Consider the following 18,396-nt stretch of genomic DNA (forward strand, 5'->3'; position numbering starts at 1 on the left):
AAAACTATTTAACATAAAAAAAACATATTAGAAGCCGCCAGTCGCTTTTTGTTTAACACTTTAGACTTGACATTGACAGTACCATACTTGATAGTTGACAGCATGCTATTAGTGCAATAGATAAGAAGTAGACTTATTCGGTATACTGTATATCTGTGACAGGTGCGATTCATAGAATAAGTAAGGGAAATCAGCAGCAAACTATACGCCACTTCTACGACGTGACGCCGCCTTCTGCTTCCTATTCTCGATTATGCGGACTCATGCACCTCTGATATGAATGAAGAGTGGCTTGACAATATTGATCACCTGCAGAATATCTGCATGCGTTTTATACGTGTACAAATTCCACAGGAAGCTCGGATATTCCTATTCGACTAGACGTGACGCTCATCTTCTATATACAATTCTTTTCCATCCCAAAACTCCCTCTTATCTTAAAAATGAATTTAAATACTCAGGTCCTTATAACGTATGTGTTATGTTCCTCTAACAGATGCTTTTTGGAAATTCCATCTTACAGCTTATCCTTTTAGGCAATTCATTTAGGATCTCTGTTGTGGATTAGGAAGCCCGACTCCATACGATTGGTTACCCCTTACATCTTTTAAAACTCTTCTACATAAACATTTCTTAACCATATGCTTCATCGTGACTTTTGTAATACTTGTATTTCTTCTTGTTTTACATTGCATGGCAATTCATGAAACCGCGAGATTACCTTTTTAGTTTTATTATTTTTTTGTATCATAGTAGATTAAGGTTGGTGATTTTATATTTTAATTTTTTTAATAAAATTTGGGTATGCACTTCTTGCAGTTTACCCATATATTCATATTTATTTTTTTGGTTTATTTTCCTTACTAGGGTTACCTGGAAGAAATGCCTTGCATCCCTTTATGCTAGGTATTTGTTTTTCCATAAATGTAACGAAGTATAAATAAATAAAATATATGTAAAATTAAATTGAAACCAGAAATGAGAAAGAAATATAGTTATTCCATTAGTAAAAAAATATTATTAACCAGACGGAACCTAACAATAACTCGCATCTATTCAATACAAATTAACGGATACATAAATAAAATATTCCGAGCAAAACAATACGATATTTACTTTCTAGTTTGTGACGATAAATGCGATCATATTTGGAAAAAAGGTATTTTGAACTTGTTCGTTGTTAGATTATTAATGGACTGTGAGTAAGAAAAAGACAAATGGTTTGTTCAAGTTATAAGAGTGTAACTGGACGGATTTAGTTTTTATTTATATGGGGGTTTAAACTTTACTCAAGATGTGAAAAATACATAAAATGGAAAATAAGATAACTACTTTTGCAAAACTAGTTGACAGTCCTTGTACATGGTAGGTACACTAGATTTTAATAACTAACATAAAACCTTATTTGGTTTGTGTTTCACGTCTAAAACCGTTTTTCTACTACGGTGCAGTCACAACAGTCACCACGTAATGCTTTTATCCGTTTCGCTGTTAGTAAAAATGGCATAGGAATATGTTTGTCAAAGTAGAAACTATGTTGGCAAAATCAATATTAGTAGGATACACAAAGCGAAGGCTAAGTCATCAAAGTATTAAATGTTAATGGCCGGTTTAAGGCGCAAACAATTAATTTCGAATCGAGTTGTTTTCGTACAAGATATAACACTGCCCAGGGCTTCCGCGTGTTCGTTCTTCGTATTTCATTGATAATAGGACTAGTTCATACAGCTATTTTACGAATTAAGTGATACATACCAATACTTACGGAATGTGTCTACGCTGTGATAAATAGATTTTCGTTAGTATCAATAAATGGCAAGTATCAGTGAAATTGAGTTTACGTTAATAAAAAGGGTACAGTGTTTGATTTTGTTCATATTTTATAAAATTTTAGGTACGTTAGTTATTAAGTTATAATTACAATGGTTATTTAATTATAACGGTGTGTATATATATTATTTATTGTACAGAACAACAATGAAGTTTTCACTTGCTACATACAACCCATACTTTTCATAATTTTACAATCCTCTGTAGTTAGAGGAATTAGGGGAAGTGAACTTAACTAGGAAATTCAATTGATGATGATATACATAATACGTTGTTGTCTAATTGTCTTTGAGGGTCAATGTCAAGTCTTAGCGTTAAGAATTGTTCTCGTAAGTCATGCCTAGCGTTCCATCTCCAAATTTACCTTCAGATACAGAGTTAGATAAGTGTGCCCGAATATTTATTTTGACAAAAGGAAGTCATACTTACCGTTAAAGTTGATTCATAAACATTTACGAACGATTATTCTAAGCATAGTAACCAATTTAGCAATACGATTCAAACAATACTACAATTATTCCCATAAACAGTTCGAATTATGTGAAAACTTTCCTCCAATTTTGTATTTATACACGCTTTATTATAACCAAGGCTTTACGATTCGTTGTTACAGCATCCTTCCGTGTGATCAGCTAATTAAATTGGCTTACAACTAGCTATTGGTTAATGGCTGTAAATCTTCCGAGATATGTTTGATCACAAAACGTTCTAATGCATTTCATCTTAAATTATTTATTGATATTTGTTCAGTCAGATATACCTTGTGTATGTTCCCACCACTTGTATGTTTCAAGTCCTTCCAAGTCTCAATGCGTGCCAAAAATAGGTAGCCAGCACGTCTAAGACTAAGTAACATTCAGTGTCGTGATTAAGGTTATTTGCCTATTAAGAAAAATGATTGTAATAATAAAGCCCGTTTAATTTCTAATACTGACAAAGAAGATAATATACAGGTTAGATACACAATATCATAGGTAAATTCAGTACCGTCGATCGGAACCCCTTCGCGGATAAAGGCCTCCAGCTTTTTCCAACTAACTATGTCCATGGCTTTCTTTCTCCATTCGCTTCTACTTCTTCTATCCACCTTTTTTTGGGGCGCCCTCTTCTCCTTCTTCTCCTTGGTCCTTTCCATACAGTTGTATTTAAAGTCCACCTTATATCTGTGCCTTTTATCTTGCTATATGCCTCGCCCATTGCCACTTCTCATTTACGGCGTATTGTAAGGGATCTATCACTTTTTTTTCGCTTTTAATTTTATGTAGTTTCTTATTTTATGAACGCTTCTTTCCAATGCTTTCTGGCATGCTACTAGTTTGGTTTTTATTTTTGTATTGTAAGTCCATGTTTGGCAGCCGTATGTGAAAGTAGCTAAGATACAAGTGTCCAAGACAATTTTCTAGAGGTGATGGGGAAATTGCCTTTTTAAGATTTCCTTCATGGACCAAAACCTCGAAGAAATTCTGAAAAGTAAAGTAAAAGAGCTGGAAAATAAAGAAATATGATAACGGAAACTTAAATAGATCGTTTATTTGTAAAGAAAGTGGTACATTTAGATTGTGTATAATAACTTATGGCATAAATACTCTCACACACTAAATGCACCTTGCCTTCAAAAACATTTGCTATTATTTAAAAAATTTGGATGGGTTGTAAAGCAATTTTTTATACGTGATAATAAGAAAATAATCACGAATTATTAGACTTACTAAACTGATTTAACTGACTATTTAAATTGGGACAAATAGTACGAAGCCTCGAAAGAGTGATAGAAAACAAAAGAATACGAAAAATAAATTTATACAGCGCCCAATTGGCATACGACAATCATCCCACAATTACAGTCAATAAACCATTTAAGAAACAATAAAGTTTATAAGCGAAATAAAGCGATAGAAAATTCAAATCGAAATTATTACGTAAGATGTTATTTCCTTAACGATTGTACCGCCCACGCACCGGCGTACAAGGTAATGTCCAAGCAAGATAAAACTAATAATACATTTTTCTAATAAGCTATTAGAAAAAGGAAGTAATTTTTTTATTTAATATGAGTAAGAATATGAAGTACTTTTGAATTTATTAACTATTTTAGCTCAGCGTTTTGTTCTACTGGAATGTAAAAATGATTATTAATTTTTTAAATACAATAAGGTTTAATAAAACCTTTTTGTGTTTTGTGTGACAGCAGTGTTGGCCGAGTGGATTAAGCGTGCGACTCTTAACCCTGAGGTCTTTGGACTTTCTGTCTATGTGTACATTTTACATTCGCTCGAACGGTGAAGGAAAATATCGTGAGAAAACTAGCTTGCTTTGCCAAAAAGTCGACAGCGTCTGTCAGGCACAGGAGGTTGATCACCTACTTGCCTATAAGATTGACAAATTATCATGAAACAGATACAGACATCTGAGGCCCTGATCTAAAAAGGTTGTAGCGTTGTTGTTTTTATTTTATTTTAAACACAATAAGGTTCTGTGAAGACTTGAAAAAATGCCAAGCCATTGCAATATTTAAAAGCATCTCTGTCTCTCTATTTCTAGATATATCTTCTATCGTAATAAACTATAATACAAAAATATCTGTTATAATGCAAATGCAAGTGCGCAAAGAAAATCGGTGCGGGCGCTATATGCCCTGGTCTATATCGGTTCCTAAATTTATTTTATTAAAAGCTATAAAAAGCAAATTTACATAATGTTAGAAAATATTTATGTGATGTAAAATGGTGGCACACCTATTTCACATCCTCTCGGCAATTACAAGATTTATATATCATTACAAAATCGTGTTTCATAATCTGTGTTAGAAACGAAATTTAAATATTTAAAGCAATCTATTTACCAATAAGTAATTTGTCAATTATTGACGTTACACTCCGAAGGGATTCAAATTATATACCCACGCACGCGCTTGATTGGCTTCCGCTTTCCTTGAACCCGCAAGGGAAGCGGAAGCAGTGCCGTCGCAAGCCAAACCTGGCGTCGTACAGTTGGAGATAAGCCGGAAAGACTTGGACCGGGGTAAAATACGAGGCTCAAGGCCGAACGCGAAGGAGACTCACTGTGGACGGCCTCTGCCCCATCTAGTGATTATAGGATATTAAGTCAACTGACAGTTCGATTTCCAGTAAACATCGTATGTAATAATCCGTTGGTTTAATAAGGATCGTTATATCGCAATACTGGTTCGGATATGAATATTTTTAGTTTACATTATAGAATTCGACTTAGGGTCATGAATGAGCATTTTTACTCATCCATAAAGGCCGGAAAGGTACTCGCAAGCCTTCTAGTAGTATGAGTGTTCATGGGCGGCGGTATAACTTAACATCAGCAGAGTATGACTCTCATCCCTGAGGTCATAGGTTATATTACCGGCTGTGCACTTTCTTTCTATGTGCTCATTTAACATTCATTTAAGCGGTGAAAACATCGTGAGGAAACCAGTTTGCCTTAGACCCAAAAAGTCGACGCTACGTGTTAGGCACAGGAGACCGATCACCTACATGTCTATTCGATTGACAAATGATCATGAAACAGAATCAAAAATTTGAGGCCCAGACCTAAAAAGATTCTAATGTCACTGATTTTTTTAGAATGAGTCGTAACAGAAAACATTGGACTCGGATTGCTCCAGCTCAATAGAGGTGGCAAAATTTAATATGCGTATGAAAGTGATAACTCTTAGCGTCTTTCTAAAACTTCGAAGTCACGTAAATAGATGATTGTGGTGAAAAGTTGGGTTTCTCTGCGGTAGAAACTTGCAGGATGCAATACGCATTCTGTTTAGTATTCTATTGTCAAGGCCACACAGTGCGTGCTGCGAATATTTCAGCTCACGGAACAAACTCGGGTCGAAATAACTCTCGCAAATTTGAGTACTTATTAATTATACTTTACTGAAATTACATTAAGGTATATTACTTTAGTGAAAGTAAATTAAACTAAAAACTTATTGACGTCTTTATATATTTTTTTATGTAAAATGGAAACAACTCATCATGCTTGCGTATGCATCAGCTTGGACTATCCAAGACGGGCGTGCCAGTACATTGATTTTATTACATTTAAGCAAGATTATATTACAAATTCATTTCAGTCGCCAACGATGTATCGTCACTTTAGCCAAGACGATCATAGGTATCACAAATATTATAAAGAATCTGCTTTGCAGCTGATTGAAGGACTAATATGGTTTATGCTGAAAGAAAACACTTTTAACCGGATTGAAGCTATGTATTATAAACTTATAATTAAGAAACGTCGGAAAAAAGTGTAATTTAAAATTATGTAAAATAATTATATTATAATACGCTTAAAAAGTATTTTCTTTCCACGTCTTTAAGTGCCACATGATGTCTGAAGATCACTGTTAACAATTTGACTTATCTTCTTCTACAGCTCTTTGAAGAGTGAGGTCGAGGCAATTTACCTTAATTTTCTGTACCGATTATCACTTTATTAAAAAAAAAACAGCCAGCTCGTTTCCCTTCAGTCCCATTAAAAAACAAAAATATACCGGAGACATCTGTATGAAACTCGGTCCACGAAACCCCAAGCATTCTCCTCCAGCACCACATTACCAGAGCGTCTATTTTCTGTCTTTCTACATCTCGCAAGGTCCACGTTTCAGCCGAGTACAGAAATATGAGGAATATAAGTGTCTTCACGAGCCTGGGCTCCGTGACTTTTGTTATATTCCTGTTTCTCCATATTTTTAGCATCTCGTACATATAGTAAGACTACTCACTATGTTATCCGTACAGCAAGTGATTATGGTACATATAAATCAATTGTACAGGCTTTTAAAGTACGACCTCAGCTTTGAGAGTTGGTTGCTTAACTCACTTACTTAGTGGTCAAACGTGAACATTAACATTACGAATACATAAGATATTCTAAGATTTAATTGATATTCTATGCAAATAGGTATACTAGAAACACGTATTAACCTACTTACAAGAAAGCTCTATATTATACCCTTTAGATGCCGGATTTAGAGGTCTGGAAACCTTTGGGCAACTAAGGAGTCGAGACGCCTGACCCCAAATTATTTTCCAAATATATATTTTTTCAGTCGAGTTTTTCAATCTATAATTTATTGTGAAAGCAACTAGATTCTTTTAGTACTTAAAACACATATAGAAATATAACAAAAGAAAAGTTGTTTACTAGGCGGAATTTAAAGCTTTAAAACTTTTTTCCGAAGTCTATTGTGGAGTGGGGGGCCCATTTTTTGGCCCAGGGTCTGTGGCCCCGGTCCGGCCCGGCCGCGTCCCCTTAATCCGGCCCAGCTGCTTCGTATACTTTATTCCACCGTCCGTATTGGCTAGGCAAAAAAATCATAATAACGCTCAGTTCTGGACGTTGAGGTGACACTGTGATACATATTCTGGCTCGACGTCCGATATTCAAGCTCAGCTGCAATACGAACCAAACGCTTCATGGTAAATACGGTAGAAGATGTAGAGAGACCCAGCATCTCTACACAACGCCAAGGGCTCAAGCCGCACGGAAAGAGATTGGTCTTCTACGATTCGAATCGCTCTTCGTTAAATACGGTCTAGCGGAAGGAGCTGGTAATGGCTCCCGCTCAGAAGTGAGAACTCCATGGGTGCATAATTTGCACCCTAATTTTAACTTGGGTTACGTGCGATCTGGGGAAGTTAGTTTTAAAGAATTTTGTACGTGCAAAAACTAAAAGTTATTTAATTGAATTTATTATATTTCTAAGACATACGCTCTGTAGTTTTTGAGAGCAGTAATGGTTACTGGCTTAATTGTTGGACACATTCCTGAAGTAGTAAAACCATCGTAAGGAAAACGACATGCCTTGCCCAAATTATTAACTGGCTGTATCAGTCACAAAAGGTTCATCACTTACGCCTATTAGAAACACGAAAACGAAACAGAGACATAAATCTGAGGGCAAGATTTGTAGTGCCACTTGCTCCTTGCTTTGCTTGCCTTTTATAGTTTTATAATTGCAACAGTTAAATTTGATTCTATGAGAGAATCGTGGTTTCTTTAAAGGGCTATCGGGTTCGATTCTCCAAACACAAATTGGCATTAACTTAGTATTTCTTGTTGTTCTTAGGTAGCATACCTATTGAGGCATGCCTTCCGAGCCATCTATAATGATTTAAGTAAAATTAATTCTTTAATTTATACTAATTAATTCGTTTTTATGAGAAAGAGTCTGTTATTTACGAATTAGTTGGATTATTAAGCTGTATCCTATTCGATTTCGGAAGGCACCTATCATGCTACGGAAAGTGACAATTATAAGAGAAATCTTAAATTGCATGCAATGTTAATTAATTACACGCGTTAAATTAAAATCTATAATCGTCGTAGATCAGATGTTTTATAATCGAAATCGGGATAAAATGAAATCCCTCGATAAGCGCTGGAATAAAGTCCCGTATTGGTCAAAAAACCATCAGACTGTTTAATTTATATAATATTAACAACAACTATTTTAACACGAATAGTTTATTACTATAACTGTTATCGTTATTATATATTTTTGTTATAAATGGCTTCGAATCAACCGTTGTAGAGACAAGAAAAGATGGCACGTAACGGAAAAATGTGACGCGTAACCGAAAAATGTGACAGTATTTTTTTTTAACGCCGATAAAGAAGTTTCACTTCAACATTTTCGTATGAAGTAATGTAACATCAGTGTTGTCTACGTCTATAATCTACATTTGTTTATTTTTATAGAAAACCAGATGGCCTGTGCTGTAATGGCGAGATATGACTGGCCATCAAAAATTTATATTAAAAAATTACCCAATACGCCAATATGTACGCTTATATGTACTTTTGTAAAGCAAAGCGAACTTTGCAATGTGACCATAACCTACCCGTCACGGAGGTCCGTCCACTTTCCCTCACCGCTTTGTACTCCGATCGAAAACTGCGATAACATCATCCCATCTTCATTGATAACACACGACATAACCAAAGACAAAGCTTTAATGGTCATAGAGTAAAGTGAATTGTAGACCAAATTATTTTACAGATGCGACTGACTGGCAAGCCAGAAACGTGTTTTTCCACTCGTTTAGTATGTTCATATTTGCCATATTACTTGATTAAGTCATAACCGAATGCTTTCGAGTTCTTCACTTTAAAGTGAAATAGATTTACGTAATTCACCTCTACCAGAGAAATTCCAAACATGTTAGGAAAAGTTATCATTAAAACCATTCCTCCTTGAATGATCACTCGTCTTTGCAATCCCATATTTACTAAAGCTTGAGTTTTATTTAATGCATTAAATAAAGTCATTTACCACACACCCGAATGAAGTGATTTATTCGCAACACGAAGTATATGTAAAACTCGTTAATACCCGTTAAGTAGTGCTTTTACTAACCTAAAAACATTGACATCTATTTTTCTAAAATAGAAAATAGAGGCTTAATCGCCACATCTGTGTTTTATTCACAGCTCTGTGGTCGGTCACACCAGCCGCTTTCCACGGTGCGCGCGCGTTGCACATAACGGGTCGACCTAACCGTGCGCGGACGCTTTTCTCGCATCACGATCGCGTGTGTTTTGTGCTAACGTTGCGTGTATGTGTTCGATATAAGATTTTAATACTGTGCACCGCTGACTGCAGGTAATTACCATTTATAAACACGAATAGTAGAATCAGAACATTTCGACTTGTAAGTTTCTTTTCGGCCAATTTTCTATAGTTGAAAGTTTGCATTTTGTAATTATAATTCGATTATTTAAATTACAAAATTTGTTACAAAGCGAACGGTTCGTGATTTAGTGCCGGTGGCCTAGCTTTGAATTAGCTTCGGTAGAAGAAAGTTAATTACGTATCAGTAAAATACCTTTGAGTAACTTGATAGTTGTATGCAATATGAGTTTCATAATTTATCTTTACAATCACAGTACTGTACATAGTATTGAATTGTAGTTTGCCTACTTACTTTTAACTTCAATCCAAAATAAGCCATTTAATCAAATGCAAAATTTCTCTTAAAACAACAATCTCATTTAATTTGTCAGGTGAGTAATATAATATATTTTTTAGGATTATAATTTATAATTAAATCTTCGTTTGTATGTAATGATTACATAGATAATAGACATTTGATTTATTGACAATTCATGTGTGAAATGTATGTATTTGTAAATATTAAAATAATTTAGCCTCGTGCTTTAATAGAAGTTAAGTATTCTTAATTAGTTAATATTTACTAAAAAAACATCTCACTTACTTGTCTACTGATAATCTTTGCCTGCATATAGCGAAGCCCCTTAATCAGTGGCTGGTTTCCTTTGCACTTATTGTATGTCTTTATCTGGTCATCTGCCTTTTATGCTAACAAGAGATATTGTTTACATGGACTCAAAGACATTAGGTATACTTACATCCTAAATGTGGGAGACACTTATCTTATCTGTCGTATATGTAGCATCAGTAAAAAGAAAGATTTACCTAGATTTAAATGCAATGGACTAACCGTTAATCAATGACTTTGATGTTTATGTAATACATAATTATACACTCGCATTATTGTCATTAAACGTAAGATCAAATGGCTCTGAGGATTTTTCCGAAGTTAATGTGGCATTAAGTGTGGCGGTCGTTGACCTACATGGACTTACAACGAGTCTAATTACTAATAAATGGATTAGGAATATTTCAATATTCAATTTTATACCTAAGTAATTTATATGTATTGTAAATTATATCATATAAAAAATATCAATCTTATTACAAAACCCTTTTTATGGTACTCTCAAATTTAAATAATTTAAGACCTAGATCATCCAAATAGAGCCCTCAAACGGAGGAGCTATGATAAAATACATACGCAAAAAGTTCGACATCGAATCAATTTCCCAGTCGTTTAATTTAGTAAAATAGAAGTAACTGGAAAGTCTTAGAGGATATGCTAAAGAACACCTAACTACGCAATATAACTAACTACAATCTAAGATAAATATAGTTCAGTAAAAGCTAATCACTAAAGCAAAGTATTTATTGTATATTTAGCGTAGAACGAACTAAGATGAGTCGTTATAATTTATGTATTACTGTAGTTTGTTATCATCCAAATACACAGAAACCGCGGTAGCATTCTATCGTTAATTGAGATATATTTATTCCTAATTTATTAAGCAGCTAACAATTTGTTTTCTAAATCGAAATGTTCTAATTCAAAGCGGACTTCGATTTATAAATCTACCAAGTTTGATCCTCCCTACAAACCTCATGTAAAAATGATCACAGCTGAATACACAAACGCGAATATTTTTATCCTATATGACATAATCGTGTTTTAGCACGATTAGGTTAATTATCATATTAAATTACGATAAACCAAAGAAATCGTTCGAAGGCGTTTAATGTATGCTGGTTTTTAGTAGGCCTATACTTATAGTAGCAGCTACACTACACACATACACAAAAAGAAACGAAAAAAGTCGTAGAATGTATTTGTGTAAATGAATAATAATAAGCCACCTAAAGCAGCCAGCCTGATGATTTCCTCATACAGAAAATGTCAATGCTATAAAGCCATCCGTGCTAAAGTAGAGATAAAAGAAACAATGAATAGTGCAAAGGTATATGTTTTGGCTGCGGTACAAAGACGGACAAATGGGTATTATATTATATTATAAGAGACATTTAAAAGATATCATCAAATGCATATATGAATTATTATATGTATGATTGTAGGCTTATGTTATAATATAATACCCTCATAAAATTAAAATTATATTTGTGATTTACGCGTTCTTTGCCATAGTATTTTTATGATGATTTGCAATTTTCAAAGAGTACCGAGAGTTTTTTACGCCGGCATTTTCTCTCGGCCTACACCCTCTGTCTTCTTTGCCGATGAGTAGGGATGTCTACCGATACAGTTAATGACGTGGAATTGTGATACCTGTATCTTATATTCCATAATAAACATATTTTCTATTTATCTCATATAAATCTTCATTTAATATCGTATTTATTTTTATTTATGCTCCCAAACATCAAACATGTTAAAATTAAGACAATTAAACAGTTATGAAAATCAGTTACAAAAATGATATACACATGTGAAAAGGACTCTAAAAAGGACATAAATAGTTGCTTAAATATACATATTATTATTTACTTTGATTATTTAACGACGAAGACCGAGCATCTTATGAAGTAGGTAGCAACACTCTCCTATACATATATTATATTAAAAAATACCAATTTCATAGAATCATTCCGGAATAGAATTAATTTCCTATCTAATCAATATTCAGAGCGTGGCGTCTGAGAAGTGGGAGTATAAGTTGTGAATTTGCTTACAATTGTCTATTTTGTTCCGCATTCACTTGTCTATGCATTCATTATATAGAACCTCTTTACGTTGAAGAAAATTGAATCACTGTGAAATAGTATTGTATGGTGTTCAAAGGAGTTTACGGATTAATACTTGCAGCTGAGTTTCATCATCGGACGTCGAGATATAATACGAAATTCCACCCATATCACCTCGATGTCCGTCGTTCTTCAACTGAGCACGCTTAAGGCAGTTATTGCACTGCACCACCACTATGTGGAATCAGCTGCCCTCTGAAGTATTTCCGAACCAATTCGACTTAGAGTCCTTCAAGAAAAGAGCATACCAATTCTTAAAAGGTTGGCAACACACTCGCGAGCCTTATGGCATTGAAAGTATCCATGGGCGGTGGCGGTATAACTCAGCATCAGGTGAGCCTCCTGCCCATTTGCCCTCTGTTCTACAAAAAAATACATAAAACAAGACAACAGTATAATACCTATATGTAAGAATATTTCTATGGAAGACCTTGAAAATACAAAATTAAATGCAAAAATAATATCACAAAGTGTATAAATGTTGAATTTTAAATTATATACACGTATATGACATTATATAAATAACTTGGCGTTCTTTTCAGCTAACGTGGTCAGTTGATAGATAACTGTTTATATGTAAGATGAGGCAAACGCCGCTCATGGACACTCACATTGCCAGAAAACTCACAAGTGCGTAGCCGGCCTTTCAAGAATTGGTACGCTTTTTTCTTGAAGTCTTGGGCCCTAAGTCGAATTTTTATGTCTATATCGCCGTATAAAATATATATTCATAATGGGTAACATGAAAGTAATTCTGCGGATGGTGATGGGTTATGGCGAAAATATCCTAGAACGATGATGACTGCTCGGACTTGAGTTCGTGTATGCGGTGATGTTAGTTATTTTAACTATCTATTTGCGTGTTGTTCCCACCAGGATGTATGTGCGTAATCCATCCTAGGTAGGTATAGGACAAATTTTGTTTTTGATTTCATTTATTAATAATGTACTATTAATTACTTCAGATGTCATGAGGAACATGGTGTTATAGTTATAGCTCCTTACAAACATTGTGCAAAGCAAAAAAAACGTGTGGCGAAGAGTTTATTGCCAGTTCTTCTCTTCCGTTCTACGCCCTTGATTTGAGAACTAGCAATAAATGTAATATTAGAAGCATTAAATACATATTTCTTGTTTGACGATCTTACATTGTGTTTTCTATAGGAATAAATGAGATATAGATATACAGAATACTGCTGCCTTAATATGAAATCGCATTGCTTTCACACATTTCCTTGTACAAAAACACCATAAAAAGATTAAAACTTATTAAGACTTATTAAAGTAATTATAATAAACTCTTATTTTACAATAGAAATATAGCGTAAATCGCACTGAACGCACTAATAGATTTGTTTACAATTCAATTACCACACGTCATTACTTTCTGGATAAAATCTGGAGTTAAGTAAAATTTCTTTTTTTATTACATCATAAAATATATTGCTTGTACGTTTTCTCTAATATATAAAAAGTGGAGTTAATTATGGTTACTTTTTCTCTTTGTAGTGGAGACAAAGTACAGTACTATTTCTTTCCATTATTCCACCTCCAAAGTCCTTTATTATGATATTACCTCCCCTTAGAAAAGCTATTCTCCAATTTCTTCTTTTCATTTCCGTGAAAGTTCCAATATTACTAATAAAGTTTCTTTTTTCAAAGTCTTCATCGATAAAAGAAGGTAGTCTTAGCCTTAATTATCAGAGTTTTGGATTTAAATGTAAAGTCTATCTGAAATCGGCATGAATAAATATAAATTAGATGTAATATTTGATGGAATGAATTATTCTTCTTAGTCTTTTAATGTTATAAACGCATTATCTGTATATTGATTGTACCTGCTTATCGACTTGTCAATACTATATATAAACCAACATTGTTCCATTATGGTACAACTCTATGAAAGTAGGTTTCTGTGCCTTTGCCCTATGAATCCTTAGGAAAGTTCATGTTTGTTTCCTAATGAAGTTTCTATGCTAGAACTAATTCTGAAACGGTTTAAATTTATATATCCCAATTAAACTAATATAAACAGTTGATTCGCCACATCAAAGAGTCGGTTATCACGATTGTTTCATATACATATTTCTGACTTACAATCAGTATTTGTATTATTATATTTATGGTTTATTGAAACCTAAACATAACTATCAAGTACACAGTATTTACAACTTTTTTACCTACTTAGTAATAATGATTAATGAAAGAACTAGTTTTAGAACTTTTAGAATTAGAACTAGAGAAATTATGCGATTGGATTTCCAGCTTTCTTGCTGGTCGTCATAGACGGAGCATGTTTCGACCACATACCCGTGAACGCCCAAGGCTGTGGCCTATCCCTGACACTGTTTCATCTGCACATCAATGATATGTTACACCTAAGAGACATTCATTGCTATGCTGACGATCGCACTAGGGATACTCTATACTCTGGCCGTGTTGGGCCGGCAGTTGTCGATGAGTACCGGAACAAACTTGCGACCGAAGTCGAAACTCTACGTATTGTCTCCGACTTAAATAAATTTAACCACATGAAAACGTTTTACGCTAAAAACTACCCTTTGTCGCTACTCCTCTCTTCAAATACACTCTCATACACCTTGCCTGTCCCTCAACCAATCAAGTTTTTTGGACGCTAATTTGTGTGCTCAGCAAGGCGAGATGGTACTTCAGTCAAGGCCAACTGTATGAAGCGCAAATTCGGCCCCACATTGAGTATTGTTATCGCCTATGTGTTCCCGGGCCTAGTAACAACTCCGTGTTCAACGAAGAGTGGTTCGAATCATCGACCATCGATCACTTTCCGATCGGCTTGATTCCTTCGCATTAGGTAGAGATATGGGGTCTCTCTGCATTTTCTATCGCATTTATCAAGGAGTGTGCTCAGAGGAGTTGTTCCAATACCTTCGACTGAGTTTCACCATTGGGTGTCAAAGCAGAATACGAAATTCCACCCTTGATACGGGAGATCATCGAGATCCGTCGTTCTAGAACTAAGTGTTTTTCTGCCCACTGAAGTATTTTCGAACACAGTCGCCTTAGGATAATTTAAGAAAAGAGCGCAGCATTTTGGCAACGCACTTTTGAACTTTCTGGAAATGTAATGTCAGTGGAAATGTATGGTATACATACTAAATAGAGCAATATTGGCCTAGTGGCTTCAACGTGTGACTCTCATCTCTGAGGTCGTAGGTTCGATCCCCGGCTGTGCACCAATGGATTTTCTTTCTATGTGCGCATTTAACAATAGCTGGAACAGTGAAGGAAAACATCGTGAGGAAACCGGCTTGCCTTAGACCCAAAAAGTCGACGGCGTGCTTCAGGCTCCCAAGGCTGATCACCTACTTGCCTATTTGATTAACAAATGATCATGATACAGATCCGAATCTAAGGCCCGAACTGAAAAAGGTTTTAGCGTTGTTGATTTATTCTTTATTTTGATTTATAATACTAAATAACTAACAAATAACTGTTCCTCGGTTTCTGTGTCCCTGAAAGTATTAAAATAGGGTGTCTAAATTCTAAGTTATGGTAAGAGATTGTAACTTATTGTTAAATTACTTCAGAGTGATCTAAGACAATTTCACCTTTGATTGACGTTCATCAATTAAACCGTGAAATTGATAAAAGCGGTAAACTGTCAAGTGAGAGAAACCATCGGAAATTATTTTATTATTATTTCTAATTATTTATGAATTTTAAACATTTAAAAGATTATATCAATTAACATATCAACAATTAAATAAGTATTAAAAATGATATATAAAAAAATAAAAAAAATATATTATAAAAAACATTATTTATACATTCATCGTAATGTTTAAATTGAATATATTCATAACAATTTCCTGAAAATGATCGCTTAGAAGAGATTACACCAAATTGCCACTTAAGTGTATATTAGTTTCATATTTACTAATTGTAAATAATAATTGAGTCGTACTGAGTTCTTTTATTCCTAAAAAACAGAGGCGCTACAACCCCAGATTTCTATATTTGGTAGTGGTTGTTTTATTCTACACAGATATGCAGGTCATTAACCTTCTATGCCTGACACATTGATCGTTGATTCCAAGGTATGCCAATTTCCTCACGGTGTTTTTCCTGTGGTTAACTTCTCTCGACGATTTTAATGACAATATCGATTCATTGGATCTGTAACCTTGAATAATGTCTGAAAAAGTTTATACCTAAATATTATTTAAGGTTTTAATTAAATTCTATGTTATATCGATTACTGCAGGAATGCATGTGTTGCAAAATCGTAAAATATTTGTTTAGATAAGGGAAATAGTCATGTTTCGCACGCTTGACACGAATGTACTTAAATTAATTTAAATTATACAAAACAAAAAATATAATTAAATTAATATCTATAAGAGTGATATTTGTCTCAAAAAATTTAATCATTTGAATTCTGTGTACTTCGTATATATAATATATAAGTAAATACGCATTAACTGGTTCTCAATAAATTAACGGCCATAAACGCGAATTTGTGGCAGTGTATTGTGTGTATGTAAACGCCGTGAGTTACGTGAATATTATTATAAAAAATACTTTTAAACTATTATTGGAGGGGGTTTCACTACTATATTATTTATATATTTCGAGTGAATAATGATCCAGTGTAAAAGTGAATACAATAAGATTCAAGCTGTTGATTTGGAACTCTGAAACTATTTGATCGAATTGAACAAATATTTTTATGTTAGTCAATTTATCGAACCACTTTACCGGGTACAGCCCGTGTAAGATAGTTTGTGATTGTAACGTCTGTCTAATTGCACTCTTTGTACTAAAACTTTCGTCTCTCTCTGTCAAAATTAATGTGTGATCAAAAGAGTACATTAGTAATAACGATTTGACTTATAAATTTGTATGGATGGGATTGTTGATATATACGTGATTACCATAATTTTTATTTTATTATTGTATTGAAAAATACACTTTTTTACAGCGTATAACAAAATATAAACTAAAAAATCTTTACATAATAGTACTTAATAATTCAATGGATTGGTAACAATAAAGTCAATTTAATCCAACTATCTATATCTATCATAGAATTCAATAAACTAACTTAAATTTGTAGAGGAACACCTTGAATAGTATAACTTATACACTATTTATTCCACTGAAGCACTCTGATATCAGAGCTCATCTTGCCGACACCTTACTTGAGGCGAACAGATCAACAGTTAAATAGTTAAACTTTCCCGACGCTCTATCCATAAAGCTGTTCCATGTGTGTGTTTCTTTTGTTGCATATTTTTATATCCTATTAACCGCATGATATCTTAACCCTCTCTATGATAGCCTTTCATAAATTTACGGGTTATATAACTCTTATTGAATAGAGTTTAACTATTCAAGTATTGGAATTACTCAACATTAGTGACAGTATTAAATTTCCTTGTCAGTAATCGTATGTGTGACCTTATTTGGATAATAGTATGTAATAAGATTACATCTTGATTTTTCCAAGTAAATTTTCCTATGATTATGGCGCGGAAAATCTCGTACTACTTTCTATTTCCGCTAGCTTTTTTCTTAAATAGATACAGATGTAGGTATAGCCTTACAGTACCAGGCTAGCAGTCAGTTTAAGGTATATATATTTTTGTTTAATTTATGGTAGAATGTTCAGTCTTATATGGAAGGCACATATGGCTAGTTATCAGTTTGTGGAAGTCAGATACATTGTTGACTTTTTATAGAATTAGCAAAAGAAATAGATTTTTTATAGAAAGACACTCAATGCCAGAGTGTTCGCGGGTAATTTGCCGGCCTTTCAAGAATAGGTTCGCTCTTTTCATGAACGACCTTAAGTCGATTTTTTTTTTCGTAAATACTTCAGACTTCTATCATGTTTCAATAGTTTATAATCTTGATACCAAATTCATATGATAAATCATCTAGTCAATATCATCTTACTAAAGTTTATGAAGGAGGTTGATAACGTGGAGTATTTATTCGCCTTTCATCATTACGTAGTGTCATTGCGTGTACCTTTTTACTAGGTACCTTTTATAACTAGACCAAACAGAAAAGCAATTGATTGAACAAAAGAGTTAAGTCATACTCTCATGGATTGCGTCAACGCGTGTGAAGCGGCTCATACGAACTCACGGAAAGACGCATTTTTATAGTTATGTACCATA

At 33.9% G+C, this 18,396-nt stretch overlaps 1 protein-coding gene across 2 annotated transcripts in view; it reads left to right on the forward strand.

Moving 5' to 3' along the window:
• The first annotated feature begins 9,312 nt into the window (after window positions 1-9,312).
• Window positions 9,313-18,396, forward strand: part of LOC123714150 — a 101,084-nt gene continuing 92,000 nt past the window's right edge. For both annotated transcript variants that reach the window (XM_045668316.1, XM_045668315.1), the window contains exon 1: window positions 9,313-9,463. The gene's annotated coding sequence lies outside the window, so the exon portion shown is untranslated. The remainder of the gene's footprint in view (window positions 9,464-18,396) is intronic.

Source organism: Pieris brassicae, chromosome 9, assembly GCF_905147105.1.
Source record: "Pieris brassicae chromosome 9, ilPieBrab1.1, whole genome shotgun sequence".
In the NCBI taxonomy this organism is placed as follows: domain Eukaryota; kingdom Metazoa; phylum Arthropoda; class Insecta; order Lepidoptera; family Pieridae; genus Pieris; species Pieris brassicae.